The sequence below is a fragment of the Bombina bombina genome, chromosome 7 (assembly GCF_027579735.1).
Source record: "Bombina bombina isolate aBomBom1 chromosome 7, aBomBom1.pri, whole genome shotgun sequence".
Taxonomy (NCBI): Eukaryota; Metazoa; Chordata; class Amphibia; order Anura; family Bombinatoridae; genus Bombina; species Bombina bombina.
Genome location: NC_069505.1, coordinates 420,946,053 through 420,963,086, shown reverse-complemented (window position 1 = coordinate 420,963,086; position 17,034 = coordinate 420,946,053). Strand labels below are relative to the sequence as shown.

Below are 17,034 nucleotides of genomic sequence, written 5' to 3'. Positions count from 1 at the left end.
GGTGATAAATGGGATCTTTAGGTCTTCCTCTAGTGTCGCATGTTTCTTGTCTTTATATCCTGGGAGACTTTCTCTTTTCAAGTCCTTTACATCTTGTATAGTCTTATCTATATATGCTTCATCATAACCCCTTGCGAGGAACCTGTCTTTGAGTGTTTGGGACTGTTTAGACCAAGATTCTTCAGTTGAACAGTTCTTTTTAATCCTCATGAGCTGTCCTTTTGGGATATTGGATATCCATTTTCTGTGATGACAGCTCGACTGGTGAATGTAGTTATTTGAATCGACCTCCTTGAAGTGTGTTGAGGTCTCAATTCTTCCATTTTCGACTCTGATATCCAGATCTAGGAAGACGATGTGATCTTTGCTAATGGTGTTCGTAAACTTCAAATTGGACTGATTCTTATTCATTACCACTAATGTATGTTCCAGGTCTTCCCTATTGCCTTTCCAGATGATTAGAAGGTCGTCTATGAATCTTTTGTAGAGGACCAGGTCCGCGCTCGCCGGGCAGGAATCCCAAAATATGGTTTCCCATCTGCCCATATAGAGATTGGCGTAGCTGGGCGCGAACCTGGTCCCCATAGCCGTCCCACATACCTGTCGATAGAAGATCCCATCCCAACAGAAATAGTTGTGCCTCAAGATGTAATCTATTCCATCTAGAATGAATCTTCTCTGGGGTTCGGGCATACTATCATCTTTGTCCAGATAGTTTCTGATGGATTCCAAGCCTTCATCATGTGGGATCGAGGTGTATAATGATGTCACGTCGCTGGTAACCATTATGTAGGTGTCATCCCATTCCATGTTCTTTAGTAAGTTTGGAACCTCAGTGGAGTCTCTCAAATAAGAGGGTAATGTTTTCACGTATGGTTGTAATTGTTTATCGATGTATTCGGATAAATTGCTTGAAAGCGATCCTATGCCTGATATAATTGGCCTCCCAGGGGGGTTGACTAGGCTCTTATGGATCTTTGGTAGATGGTAGAACACAGGTATCTTTGGATGTTGATTGGTCAGATACCTGTGTTCTTTGTCATTCAATATGCCCATTTCTTTTGCTTCAACCAATAGATCGTCTATAACGGCTTTGTAGTGGCTCGTGGGATCTGAATTCAAGATTTCATACGTTTCCTTATCCTCTAGGATCCTTTTGGATTCATTCCAATAGTCTATTTTGTTCATCAAAACCACTCCACCTCCCTTGTCTGCCGATTTGATCACTAAGTCCTTGTTCTTCTCCAATTTTGATATTGTCTGTAGCTGCTTGGCATTTAAGTTCCTTTTGTATGCTTTAGTGGAGTTTAATTTCTTAATGTCGCTGCATACCATTGCTTCAAAGGCTTCAATAGCAGGGCCTTTGCACTGAGTCGGATAGAAATTAGACTTGGGTTTCAAGTCCGTGTGCTTGAAACCGTCTTCATCGTTCTATCTAAGTGTGGTGGTGATGTTCCTTTCCACTGATGATGTCAGGAAATATCTCTTGAGAGTGAGTTTACGGACAAACTCTTTCGTGTTCAAATACGTTTGGAACTTGTTAAGTCCTTTGGATGGGGCGTATGATAGACCTAGCCCCAATACTGAGAGTTCTTCCGAATTCAAGTTCGTATCACTTAAATTAAAAATCCCTTTAGCTTCTTTGGCCGGTTCGATGACTTTTGGTTCATTGGCATCTTCTTTCAATCCTGATCCGGTCTTAAGTCTTGACCCTGCTCTTCTTCCCCGATATGTCTTTTTTTGATGGGAGTATCCACGTTCTCCAACGTCACCTGTTTCCTTTTCCCTTTTGGTTCCCTTAGGGGTGGGTTGTTTTGGCCTAACCCTAAAAAAGGGGATGATGAAGACGCTTCTGCGTCCTCCCTAGGAGCGTTGCAGAGTTCTCTTGAATTGGGGGTGACCAGAGGTGAAAACCTATTCGGCATTTCTCTGTAGTTATCCTTCCAGTCATGTGGTCGTCCTCTCAAGTTCCCTTGGGGATATTGATCATAATGGTAGTCTTCATATGTCCTTTGCCTGTAGTGGTTCCCTTGTTGTTGTTTCCTCATATTGTGTTGGTAAAAGCCATTCTGATTTCTGGGCCATTGTTGTTGGTCTCCATAAATCTCTCTGTTGGAGTGATAATTGAATGGTCTTTGTTGGGGTGCATATTCCCAATTGTTTGGGCGGTAGCTCCTCCTAATCTCCTGTTGATGTGTGTTCTGGGGTCCCCAATAGTCATGTTGTCTATTCGGACCGTTTCCACCTTCTTGCCAGTTTCCTCTATATGTGTTGTTTCTTCTCGAGTTGGTTGGTGGTATCTGGTCTTGATGTCTATCATTTGTAAATCTGATATCCCTAAAATAATTCCCATGGCGTTCTCCATTGGAGAATGTTCTTTGTCGTGATCTATTGATGCCATATGGGGAATAATTCTCTTGTTGATTCTTTCGAAATCTGCCCCCCTCTCTAATTTCCATATTCCTATTAGTATAGTGTTCCTTGGGGGCTAGTTCTCTCCTGTCCTCTCGGATTTGTGGGTAAGAGAGGGATGATTTTTGTGTTGGTTCCTTATGGTTTAGGTCACATTCTTCGTTCACATTATTTCCGGAGATGTCCTGTGCAGCATTTAGGTCTCTGTTGATCTTATTGGTTTTCTTTGCAATTGTGTCATCTTTTAATTTATTGATCTTAGTGTACAGGAGTTCCTGTTTTTCCTTAAAAGTTTGGGAATCTTTAAATATCTCCATGTTCTTTTCCTCAGTCTGTATCTCTGTATCAATGTGTGTTAAGAGAAGTTCCCTATATTTAATAATGAGTTTCATCAACTCACGGGAAGCCTCAATGATAATTTTGTTCCAATTCTCTGAGAACTCTTCAGAGTTGGTATTAAAGGAGCATTATTTTACTATCATTAGGCCCTTAGGGACGATGTTCAATTCCAAACACTTTTTCAGAAATGAAATCTCAATTTTGTATTTCGTCTCCGAAATCAATAACTTTTCTAGATTCTTAAAGATGGTGTTAATGTCTAAAACGGTGTTGGTACCTGTGGAGTTGTCCCTGTTAAGGGCAATATTGATGTCTAGACTGACGTCTGCTCTAAGGTTCTTGATGGACAATGTGGATTCCATTCTATCACCTAACCAATCTTAATAGTTATGTTGTGATAAAACTAAGAAGTGGTCAACCTGTGTCCGGCAGCTAGAAGCCCAAATAGGTGCAGATAAGTTACTAGAAAAACAGTTGGAGGGCAAACAGCGCCTAAGACTATGTACCGGCTACACTATTAGGAAGACCCCCTATTAGGTCTGGTGAAGATAACTGTGAAAGATAAATAGGAGCGCCTTTGGCTTAGGTACAATCAGGGATCACACTCTGGGTGGGTTATTTACTGAAATTGATTATTTATTATAATATCCAAACATTAAACATAAAACAAAGATATGGAATTAAAACCTCATAAAAACATGTACCCTAATACAAAGGGTACTACTTAGTTACATCAGTTCCTTATTAAGAATCAATCACATACAAAAATGTGCTAGAATATAAGGCAGGGTTTATATCCTCTATTGCAACAAGGTTATTATACCAAACTGTGGACCTTCACAACAACCAGACACAATGACTGGTCGATGCTAATAAGCACTGTATGTGTCAATACGAATTCACACCATATATGTGTATGTGCGTGAACAAGAGACAATGACAGTCTATAATTCAGAATATTAAGAACCAATAGTCTAATTTGTCAGAATATAAAAACGGTGTTCCAATATGTTAAAGTGGTGATATAAAACGTGTAAAAATGGTGTTATTTTAAAAAATAAATCACAATGAAAAAGGATCAGAGACTCTGAAAAAAGTGTAAAAAATAAAGTGAGACAAAACCGGTTTGTCAAAAATGTGAATAAGGTAACAAGATGATATGTAAAAATACAATGACCAAAGTGTGCAATAAGGTGATCAATGTTGTGCAAAAAAGTGCTCCTGTGCTTGACTCCTGATAAACAATAGTGTCTGACTCAAATAGATTGCTAACAATAGACAAATCCAATGTTGACCTGTCAATATATCTTAGGCAATATTAATACATAAACATAAAAAACATATCTAAAAAATATGCCTTATATTCTAGCACATTTTTGTATGTGATTGATTCTTAATAAGGAACTGATGTAACTAAGTAGTACCCTTTGTATTAGGGTACATGTTTTTATGAGGTTTTAATTCCATATCTTTGTTTTATGTTTAATGTTTGGATATTATAATAAATAATCAATTTCAGTAAATAACCCACCCAGAGTGTGATCCCTGATTGTACCTAAGCCAAAGGCGCTCCTATTTATCTTTCACAGTTATCTTTACCAGACCTAATAGGGGGTCTTCCTAATAGTGTAGCCGGTACATAGTCTTAGGCGCTGTTTGCCCTCCAACTGTTTTTCTAGTAACTTATCTGCACCTATTTGGGCTTCTAGCTGCCGGACACAGGTTGACCACTTCTTAGTTTTATCACAACATAACTATTAAGATTGGTTAGGTGATAGAATGGAATCCACATTGTCCATCAAGAACCTTAGAGCAGACGTCAGTCTAGACATCAATATTGCCCTTAACAGGGACAACTCCACAGGTACCAACACCGTTTTAGACATTAACACCATCTTTAAGAATCTAGAAAAGTTATTGATTTCGGAGACGAAATACAAAATTGAGATTTCATTTCTGAAAAAGTGTTTGGAATTGAACATCGTCCCTAAGGGCCTAATGATAGTAAAAGAATGCTCCTTTAATACCAACTCTGAAGAGTTCTCAGAGAATTGGAACAAAATTATCATTGAGGCTTCCCGTGAGTTGATGAAACTCATTATTAAATATAGGGAACTTCTCTTAACACACATTGATACAGAGATACAGACTGAGGAAAAGAACATGGAGATATTTAAAGATTCCCAAACTTTTAAGGAAAAACAGGAACTCCTGTACACTAAGATCAATAAATTAAAAGATGACACAATTGCAAAGAAAACCAAGAAGATCAACAGAGACCTAAATGCTGCACAGGACATCTCCGGAAATAATGTGAACGAAGAATGTGACCTAAACCATAAGGAACCAACACAAAAATCATCCCTCTCTTACCCACAAATCCGAGAGGACAGGAGAGAACTAGCCCCCAAGGAACACTATACTAATAGGAATATGGAAATTAGAAAGGGGGGCAGATTTCGAAAGAATCAACAAGAGAATTATTCCCCATATGGCATCAATAGATCACGACAAAGAACATTCTCCAATGGAGAACGCCATGGGAATTATTTTAGGGATATCAGATTTACAAATGATAGACATCAAGACCAGATACCACCAACCAACTCGAGAAGAAACAACACATATAGAGGAAACTGGCAAGAAGGTGGAAACGGTCCGAATAGACAACATGACTATTGGGGACCCCAGAACACACATCAACAGGAGATTAGGAGGAGCTACCGCCCAAACAATTGGGAATATGCACCCCAACAAAGACCATTCAATTATCACTCCAACAGAGAGATTTATGGAGACCAACAATAATGGCCCAGAAATCAGAATGGCTTTTACCAACACAATATGAGGAAACAACAACAAGGGAACCACTACAGGCAAAGGACATATGAAGACTACCATTATGATCAATATCCCCAAGGGAACTTGAGAGGACGACCACATGACTGGAAGGATAACTACAGAGAAATGCCGAATAGGTTTTCACCTCTGGTCACCCCCAATTCAAGAGAACTCTGCAACGCTCCTAGGGAGGACGCAGAAGCGTCTTCATCATCCCCTTTTTTAGGGTTAGGCCAAAACAACCCACCCTAAGGGAACCAAAAGGGAAAAGGAAACAGGTGACGTTGGAGAACGTGGATACTCCCATCAAAAAAAGACATATCGGGGAAGAAGAGCAGGGTCAAGACTTAAGACCGGATCAGGATTGAAAGAAGATGCCAATGAACCAAAAGTCATCGAACCGGCCAAAGAAGCTAAAGGGATTTTTAATTTAAGTGATACGAACTTGAATTCGGAAGAACTCTCAGTATTGGGGCTAGGTCTATCATATGCCCCATCCAAAGGACTTAACAAGTTCCAAACGTATTTGAACACGAAAGAGTTTGTCCGTAAACTCACTCTCAAGAGATATTTCCTGAAATCATCAGTGGAAAGGAACATCACCACCACACTTAGACAGAACGATGAAGACGGTTTCAAGCACACGGACTTGAAACCCAAGTCTAATTTCTATCCGACTCAGTGCAAAGGCCCTGCTATTGAAGCCTTTGAAGCAATGGTATGCAGCGACATTAAGAAATTAAACTCCACTAAAGCATACAAAAGGAACTTAAATGCCAAGCAGCTACAGACAATATCAAAATTGGAGAAGAACAAGGACTTAGTGATCAAATCGGCAGACAAGGGAGGTGGAGTGGTTTTGATGAACAAAATAGACTATTGGAATGAATCCAAAAGGATCCTAGAGGATAAGGAAACGTATGAAATCTTGAATTCAGATCCCACGAGCCACTACAAAGCCGTTATAGACGATCTATTGGTTGAAGCAAAAGAAATGGGCATATTGAATGACAAAGAACACAGGTATCTGACCAATCAACATCCAAAGATACCTGTGTTCTACCATCTACCAAAGATCCATAAGAGCCTAGTCAACCCCCCTGGGAGGCCAATTATATCAGGCATAGGATCGCTTTCAAGCAATTTATCCGAATACATCGATAAACAATTACAACCATACGTGAAAACATTACCCTCTTATTTGAGAGACTCCACTGGGGTTCTAAACTTACTAAAGAACATGGAATGGGATGACACCTACATAATGGTTACCAGCGACGTGACATCATTATACACCTCGATCCCACATGATGAAGGCTTGAAATCCATCAGAAACTATCTGGACAAAGATGATAGTATGCCCGAACCCCAGAGAAGATTCATTCTAGATGGAATAGATTACATCTTGAGGCACAACTATTTCTGTTGGGATGGGGTCTTCTATCGACAGGTATGTGGGACGGCTATGGGGACCAGGTTCGCGCCCAGCTACGCCAATCTCTATATGGGCAGATGGGAAACCATATTTTGGGATTCCTGCCCGGCGAGCGCGGACCTGGTCCTCTACAAAAGATTCATAGACGACCTTCTAATCATCTGGAAAGGCAATAGGGAAGACCTGGAACATACATTAGTGGTAATGAATAAGAATCAGTCCAATTTGAAGTTTACGAACACCATTAGCAAAGATCACATCGTCTTCCTAGATCTGGATATCAGAGTCGAAAATGGAAGAATTGAGACCTCAACACACTTCAAGGAGGTCGATTCAAATAACTACATTCACCAGTCGAGCTGTCATCACAGAAAATGGATATCCAATATCCCAAAAGGACAGCTCATGAGGATTAAAAAGAACTGTTCAACTGAAGAATCTTGGTCTAAACAGTCCCAAACACTCAAAGACAGGTTCCTCGCAAGGGGTTATGATGAAGCATATATAGATAAGACTATACAAGATGTAAAGGACTTGAAAAGAGAAAGTCTCCCAGGATATAAAGACAAGAAACATGCGACACTAGAGGAAGACCTAAAGATCCCATTTATCACCCAATACAATGAGAGGAAAAAGGTAATGGAAGACATAGTAAAAAGACACTGGCACCTTCTCAAGGATGATGATATCATAGGGGAACATCTAACCGAACGACCCTACTTCATCTACAGAAAAGCGGAGAATCTAAAGTCAATATTGGCTCCAAGTATCCCTAGGTGTAATACAAATATGGCTAACACCTCAGGGATAACAGCCAAGAAACTCTATGGCTTTTATCCATGCCACCTATGTAAAGCATGTCAACATGGTATTAAGAACAATTGCTTTAGATCCAAAATAAATAATGAAGTATTTCAAGTCAAACAAACCATCAGATGTACAGACAAATTTGTAGTATATCTAATAGAATGCGGCTGTGGCCTGCAATACGTGGGACAGACCACCAGGAAATTGAAGGATAGAATCCGGGAGCATTTATTGCAGATTAAATGGGGAAAAACAGATTTGCCTCTTTACAAACACTTTAAAGAAATACATGGGGGAAGTAATAAAAGTTTCAAGTATATGGGGATCTGTAAGGTAAATAGGGATTGGAGGGGTGGAAACATGGAAAGCAAGATGTTGAAGATAGAATCCAAGTGGATATTTAACTTGGACTGCATCTACCCGAAAGGACACAATGCTAACTTCGAAATAGTACATCTATTTCAAAATTAAATAAGATACCCATCTAGACCGATTCCTATTAGATATCCCAATACACCGGAAAACTCTTCCAAAAACCATCATTATTATATTATATAGAAACCCCCCACTACACATAGTTTGGGCAACAGCTACATAAATTATTATGATGTCTGATGAACCCCCACGTTTGCTGTATAAATAAAACCGAATTTACAACTGTATTTAATAGGATGCGATATAATCGTAGTAATGATTCTCCAGCGATTTCATTGAATTATTTAGTATTTCATAATTGAATAGCAAGGGGTCATCCTGGTGTTAAGAATTCTGTGAATATGAAAATCTGTATTGTAATCCAATTGTCTATGGTCTTATCTTACGTTGACATCAACCATTCCCCTTATATTACAACAACCAAGATTATATAGAATCAAGTGGATGTTAGGAATTAGAGGGAACCCCCAATGTTCCTATTTGTGTTGTTTTAGATGTCGCTTCAGATGCTGCTATATTGATTATTTATTTTATGTATAAGTCCAAGCATACCAGTTGCAAATATGTTTACCTGGTACTTGTGAGCCTAAAATCTAATCCCATCTTCTTTTTATATTTTTATATTTGAGTATTTTTACATATTTTTATATTTATTTTTTATAAAGCCACTAATAGTTCCCTTAGCCGGCAAACTTAAATTATAACGCCAGCGAAATAAGAATAATTTCTAAACTATCGAAAATGGCCACCTATAACCTGCCCATATTTGCCCATATTTGCCCATAACAAAGATGGCATAGCGTCCGCCGGAAATACAAAAACCGGAAATTGACCGGGACAACCGGAAGTGACGCAACCGGAAGTATGGGGCATAGCGGATATCCGGTTTAATAGATTGATCACGAGGACAGCTTTTTGGCGGTAAAATTTTTCCCGCCGGCAGCAACATTTGGCGCAATTTGACCAAGCCACTCCCCCATATCAGCTATATAAGTTCAGTTCATTTTAGCCTCATATTATCTTGAAAAAGGCCCCGCTGCAGGGCCGAAACGCGTAGAGGTTTGTGAGGCTATACCAGTACCAGGAATCTTGGCTTTGGGGGTAAGTTTGATACCATTTGGACTTCACCCTAAAGGCCCTTTATGTGAGGTATTTTTTCTGTTTTTGATTTCAGATTCATCCAGCAAGTATTAGGACTCTGGATCAGGATACAATTCAAAGCTAATTGGGTTTTTTTCTCCCTCCAGTCCCTCACCAGTGTGGACCAACAATATTGGACTATAAACTGGACAATATTTTAGGACTTTTAGGACTTTTAGGAATGTCATTTGTTTTTTAGATATGTTTTTTAGATATGTTTTTTATGTTTATGTATTAATATTGCCTAAGATATATTGACAGGTCAACATTGGATTTGTCTATTGTTAGCAATCTATTTGAGTCAGACACTATTGTTTATCAGGAGTCAAGCACAGGAGCACTTTTTTGCACAACATTGATCACCTTATTGCACACTTTGGTCATTGTATTTTTACATATCATCTTGTTACCTTATTCACATTTTTGACAAACCGGTTTTGTCTCACTTTATTTTTTACACTTTTTTCAGAGTCTCTGATCCTTTTTCATTGTGATTTATTTTTTAAAATAACACCATTTTTACACGTTTTATATCACCACTTTAACATATTGGAACACCGTTTTTATATTCTGACAAATTAGACTATTGGTTCTTAATATTCTGAATTATAGACTGTCATTGTCTCTTGTTCACGCACATACACATATATGGTGTGAATTCGTATTGACACATACGGTGCTTATTAGCATCGACCAGTCATTGTGTCTGGTTGTTGTGAAGGTCCACAGTTTGGTATAATAACCTTGTTGCAATAGAGGATATAAACCCTGCCTTATATTCTAGCACATTTTTGTATGTGATTGATTCTTAATAAGGAACTGATGTAACTAAGTAGTACCCTTTGTATTAGGGTACATGTTTTTATGAGGTTTTAATTCCATATCTTTGTTTTATGTTTAATGTTTGGATATTATAATAAATAATCAATTTCAGTAAATAACCCACCCAGAGTGTGATCCCTGATTGTACCTAAGCCAAAGGCGCTCCTATTTATCTTTCACAGTTATCTTCACCAGACCTAATAGGGGGTCTTCCTAATAGTGTAGCCGGTACATAGTCTTAGGCGCTGTTTGCCCTCCAACTGTTTTTCTAAGATCATCAAAAACCTCAGGCAAATTCTTCTTCTAATTTCTGCCTGAGGTAAAAAACAGTACAACGCCGGCACCGTTTAAAAATAACAAACTTTTGATTGAAGATAAACTACACTAATTCACCACATCTCTCTAGCTACTTCCCTTGTCGAGAGCTGCAAGAGAATGACTGGAGGTGGCAATTAGGGGAGGATCTATATAGACAGCTCTGCTGTGGGTGATCCTCTTGCAGCTTCCTGTTGGGAAGGAGAATATCCCACAAGTAATGGATGAATCCGTGGACTGGATACACCTTACAAGAGAAAGCTAAATATTTTCCTTGCTAGATTAACGATATTACTGATATAAATATTTTCTTTTTTCAGTTTTTGTCCAGCACAGATGCGTTTCAGAAAGCGTTACGAGAAGAAGAGAAGAGAAGACGGAAACAAGAAAAGAGGAAGGATATATGAAAGGGACCTCGTATCACACGCTCACGGTCTGAGCTATAACGCCGGGATGGTGTAAGGTGTTAATGGGCCAGTGAAAGATCCCTGGGGGCAGGTCACAGAAGCCTCACACCTGCTGACGCACAGTTACCCGCACACCTTGCCTGTTACAGAAGTGCAAATAATATAACGGTGAACCCACATTCCAGATCTGAGTGATCTATCACAGCAGAGCTCTCGCGCTCTGGGGGACTTTTCCAGCGATAAATTCATTTCTATTTATTTTCGTTATCCACATTGTGCGCAGAGCCATGGTCTGGAGCAAATCAGAACCTGTAGGAGAATATACTTCTACGGAACCAGTGATGTTGCACTGTTGGGTAATGCAGGTCTGGAATCAGGTTTGCACTTGCGCTCGCAATAAGGGATGACATCTTTACCTGCTCAGTGGTTTTCTACCTTTTCAGAACTGTGAAAATAAATAAAAAAGGAATGTTACTTTATTTTGTGTCTAAAAATACTGTCCTTGTATATAGATTGAAATGTCTTAAAGGGAAGTTATCCGCTAATTCATTACAGCACATTATTTTAGCATAAATGTCCCTGTCTAACTATGTATTTATCTACCACACAGCTTATCAACTGTAAGATTGCAACGTGTGGCTTTTGATTGGTGGCTACATGCGTATTCTGTTCTCGATTGGTTCACCAGTCATGTACTAGTCAAGAGCTGCAATGTCTGCGTCTTTAGCTCTGCGTTTAACTCCTTTGTTTGGGGTTAATCATACATTTTGCAGGGTCAATAGTGCTGAAATTACATGCTATAATAAATTTATATCAATTTCATTTTCAGTGGAACGTCCCTTTTAAAAGCAGCGTGTTCTTATTATGGGCTATATTACAAGTGGAGCATTAAAGGGACATTAAACCCAAACATTTTCTTTCATGATTCAGATAGAGCATGCAATTTTAAACAACTTACTAATTGACTTCTATTATCTAATTTGCTTCATTAGCTTGCTATTCTTTGCTGAAAAGCATATCTAGATAGGCTCAGTAGCTGCTGATTGGTCGCTGCACATAGATGCCTCGTGTGATTGGCTCACACATGTCAATTTCTATTTATTCAACAAACGATATCTTAAGAATTAAGCAGATTAGATAATAGAAGTAAATGTGAATGTTGTTTAAAATTGTATTCTCTATCTGAATCATGAAAGAAAATGTTTGGGTTTAATGTCCCTTTAATTACCTCTCCCGCTCGAGCGTTAACATTGCTGGAAGTTAACTTTTTGCACGTGTTGTGTAGCACTCGTATTACAGGTTGAAAGTAAAAAACGTTGTGCTTGCTTTGAGAAGCAGGAATGTGAGCTTAGGAGCTACATTTAGCCACCAATCAGCAAGCGCTACCCAGGTGCTGAATCAAAAATGGGCCGGCTCCTAAGCCTAAATTCCTGCTTTTCAAATAAAGATACCAAGAGAACAAAGCAAAATTGATAATATGAGTAAATTAGAAAGTTGCTTAAAATTGCTGCTCTATCGGCTCAGGTACATGAGCTGCTTCCGGAGGAGGAGCCCAGGTGAATGGTCATGTGAGACACCTGCTCCGGCTCACCTCTCCTGCAAGCTCACTGGCGGGAACTCTGCGCCCAAGCCCTGGGACCCTGGGCGGCTTGCATTAGCCAGAACTACCGCTGCCGGAATCTCCTCTGGTGCCATTCCATTGCACCTTGCTGCATGTAGCAGCCATACAAGGTCCTAATCTCTCCTACCATTCTCCAGCAGAGATTTAATTAAAATTTCCATACATTGGCAGAAAGCTGGGAAGGAGGACAAAACTAAAGAGGACGACTCTCTGCCTGCTGTCCAGACCTAACGCCGTTACTGCCCAAACTACCTCTTTTCTAACAGTGATGCACCTATAAAGCCCTACCAGCTTTAAATGCAGAATGTCCTCACCTGCCTAAACATAAAACAAGACAGGCTTAACACCGGAGACCTCAGCCTCCTGGGACTTTAACCTACTTTTATCCCTTAACAATCTGCGGCAGTGGAGCTGAACCTAACAGCGTATCCTGGCACTGATCCTTGGTACACCCTTTCCTTTTGCTCCGGCACTCTTACCTGGTTTTGAGGTGGGAGCTCCTGGCCGCCTGGAGGACCTTGGGCGAGTGCGGCACACCGGATGCATCGAGCCGCGGCGTCCCTGACGACGGGACGGTGAGAAGGCGCAGGGATCCACGGGGCGCTGCTCCCCATTGGCCCGGACGTCCGCTCCCACCGGTGCTGCGTGAGGGGCCCGGGTCACGTCCATTTGCTGCGCTGCTGGTCCTGTCTTGAATCGCGGTGATTCCTCCTGCAGTCTCTCCGGACTGGTCTTCGGAACTTTCTTCCTACCTCTGCCGACTGAGTGCTCCCCCTCCCACCGGTGCTGCGTGTAGGGGGAGACCGGTCTCTCAAGGAAATCTCCACGGACATCCCTTATCTTTGGCCAGGGGCCGGTAAAGTATCAAATTGACTCATTCTCATGTCCTCTTGCTTATGTTTGTTTCCCGAATACAACTTCTCTGCATGTCAATTATTTACTACAAGTAAACTGCCATTAATGCACTTGCTTGAACTGTATTGGCTCTGTACTCTTTAAAGAAAGGGAAAAGGGGAAGAAAAAGGAAAGGGAGAAAAAAACCTTCCTAATCAGGCTAATACCCTAAGGCCGGCTGTTAACACCTTCTATGACAAGACTTTGGGCAAAAGTAAGGGAAGGGAATCAGAAAAGAAGGGAAGAAAACAAAGGGGAAAAAACACTGAACCGCAAATTACCAAGAATTCAAACTGGGACTTTATTATATCTGTTAAAAAATGTGCAGAACTTAGATATATGGACATAATCTGTATGACTCCCGTCTTTTTCAGTGCTTCTTAAACATAGAGGGGGAGAGAGAAAGAGAAGGAAGAAAAGAAAGAGAAAAAGAAACAAATCACTTTGAGAAATGCTCTAATATAACTATGCTGATACTGCACTTATAATCTTATAAGAGTATTATAACTTCGCTGTTTCTCTATTATAACTTAAGGCTATAGCTCTAGATCTTTTTATAAATCCCTATGAACAACATGACTACATTACCAGAATGTCACTATATAGGATCTTAAATGTATGTTGAGCCTGAGTTCTACCCAGTAACACTGGCCTATTATTACTAATAGAGAGGCCATACCTATACCTACAAACTAGTAATTATTACTCCAGCACTAGATAGGCCTATTAAAAGCAGCTTGGCCAACATTTTATTAGCCCTATACTACTTCCAATTAATGATATTGGTGCATATAGAAATATACAAGTAAAATTATACTCCTTAGAAAGGACCAGTACATCACTCTAAGACCATACCACACTGTCTCCACTTCTTCTGTTTATCTCATACACTATGAACACAACTCTCTAAACCCTTTCCTCTCCAAAACTATTCATAGGCTCTGTTATCACTAAAAGAGCGAATAACTATTACCTACCTTGGCTACCCATACAGTACTACTACCCATTAGACCACTGTTTGTAAAGCAAAACTTCAAATCTTACCATAGAAATGCTACTATTTAAAAAACATTTGTCATATTGTCTCTCATATTACTTGCGGGTTAAATGAAAATCCCTGGTCTTTTCACCTGGATTTAAAATTATAAAATTTAAATACACAGAAAACCTGACTATTTCTATAAGAAATCTATAACCAGAGTACTTGTGAAAATAATCTAGCGCTGACATCTAGAATCAACTCATATAGAGAGTGACCAACCTATACTGCTATTCCTTAGCAGATTAGAAACCCCCTATCTTCTGAAGAAGAGAGGAACCGAGCATCTGCCTAAAATCCCCCTACTCCCATATCAAAGAATTATGTAATTGTCTGCTTTGGCTATAACACTAGGGACAAAGCACATTGTAGAATCCTATTATTTGTAACCTTCACTAATCGCACAAAACTGCTATTCTGCCACAATCATAAACACCCTAACGTCACCTGCACTAACACCCTATCACTTATTTCGGTAATAAGACTAAATTGATTCCTTACAGAACTTCACATTAGCCACCTTAAACTAGCTTAAATACACGACACCTCACTTTTTCACTTAATACCCCTGATCACAAATATTGTCTTTTATAACACAACTTACCCCCACTATTCTTCACCTCACTGGCCCTCACACTCTGTCACTTCTCTGGATCAATCTCATATAAGAACACACCCTCACTCAATCCCCTTGGCTTTCCCCCTCCATTTTTTTGGAAGGGCCCTTCACCAACACCCTCCTCCGTCACTATCACAATTAGACACGTGGCTTATGGATAAATTTGTATCTATTACATCTAAGACACCCTCTCCAAATATGGCAGCTAGACAAAGGGACAGGAAACCTAAAAATATCCAGGAATCTACCACTGAAGCACAATCTACCTTAGCCCATACAATAACGATGCCGGAACTCTCTACCCCACAGAGTCTGGTTGCAAACATCACAGAAGCACTTACACCTAAATTTGATGTTCTTAGGGCAGAGATTAGGCAGGACATTTCCTCACTCACCCAAGAGATTAGACAATTCTCCAGCAGGCTGCAAGAAATGGAGCAGCGAGTATCAGATCTAGAAGACCTAACATTAGGGCATAGCTCTAAATTAGAAAGTTTAAACAATAATACTCAAAAAGTTTATGATAGGCTAGAGGATCTGGAAAACCGCTCCAGAAGAAATAACATTCGGATAATTGGTCTTCCAGAAGACAAACAATTTGACGATTTATGTTGCTTTATTTCAGACACACTCACAAAGGCCCTTAAAATTCCTCCAGCCTATCATTCAATTTTGGTGGAGAGAGCCCATAGGTTAGGCACCCCCCGTTCAGATAACAAAAACGGCAATCGTCCTAGACCGGTTATTGCAAGACTACTTAACTTTCAGGACAAAAATATGATATTACAATATTTCCGGAAAAACCAGCCCATCTACATAGAAAATGCTAAAATTTTAATTTTCCAAGATTTCTCTGCATACACAGCTTCCAAGAGAAGAGAGTTAGCCCCAATCTGTACCAAATTCATACAGGATGGTCACCATGCCACCATAATTTATCCCTCCAAACTCAGACTTATAGTTAACAACACAACACATATATTTGAAGATGCCCAGCTGGCTGAAAATTTTTTCAAAACTATGAACCCACAACCTCACTAAAAAATGACTTTGCCACATATTGAGAAATTAGGCCTTGTGATTAGGGAACCCCCTTGGGATAGGGTGGTCTTTGTCTATTGTATGTATGTGGGGTTTTTCTTTTTTTTTTTTTTTTTTTTTTTTTCCCTCTATCTCGACCCCTCCCCCCCCTCTCCACAATCTAGATGACACAAGGGATTAATAAATTAAAAATAGTATCATGGAATGTGGGAGGCATCTCAACTCCCATTAAACGAAAGGCGATACTTACACATCTGCGGAAGGCTCAAACCGATATCGGTCTTTTACAAGAAACCCACCTAAATTCAGAAGAATCTTTAAAACTAAAGGCGCAATGGGTCAAAGAGGTCCTTGCAGCACCGAGTGCTGGAAAAAAGAAAGGTGTGGCTATACTGATTGGAAAAAAAGCCAAAGTAGAGATACTGCACTCTGAGGCCGACCCCGGGGGGAGATACATAATGGTAAAGCTGAGGAACGCACAGATAACTTATACAATATGTAACATATACGGACCAAATACCTCCGACCCAGAGTTCTGGAATCTAATCCAGTCAAAACTCCTATTAACCTCTGAAGGACATTTGATCCTAGGAGGTGACTTCAATATGGCACCACACTGTCCCCTAGACAGACTTAGAAACAATGTCAAACAGTTAAAACAAAAAAAAGATAATCTAGACTCCAAAATATTCAATAAACTTAAGCACAATTTAGCATTATGTGACATCTGGAGAGTCCAGAACCCTGGCGCCCAAGACTACACCTGCCTTTCAAAAGCTCACAAAACCCTTTCCAGGATTGATTTATTCCTAATTGATGAACGTATTGCAATAACAAAAGTAAAAGCAGGATTAATGCCAATCCTTC

At 39.8% G+C, this 17,034-nt stretch overlaps 1 pseudogene; it reads left to right on the top strand.

Moving 5' to 3' along the window:
* The window catches only part of LOC128636414 (coiled-coil domain-containing protein 134-like), a 29,375-nt pseudogene extending 18,383 nt beyond the window's left edge, over positions 1-10,992 (top strand).
* Positions 10,993-17,034: the final 6,042 nt, after the last annotated feature.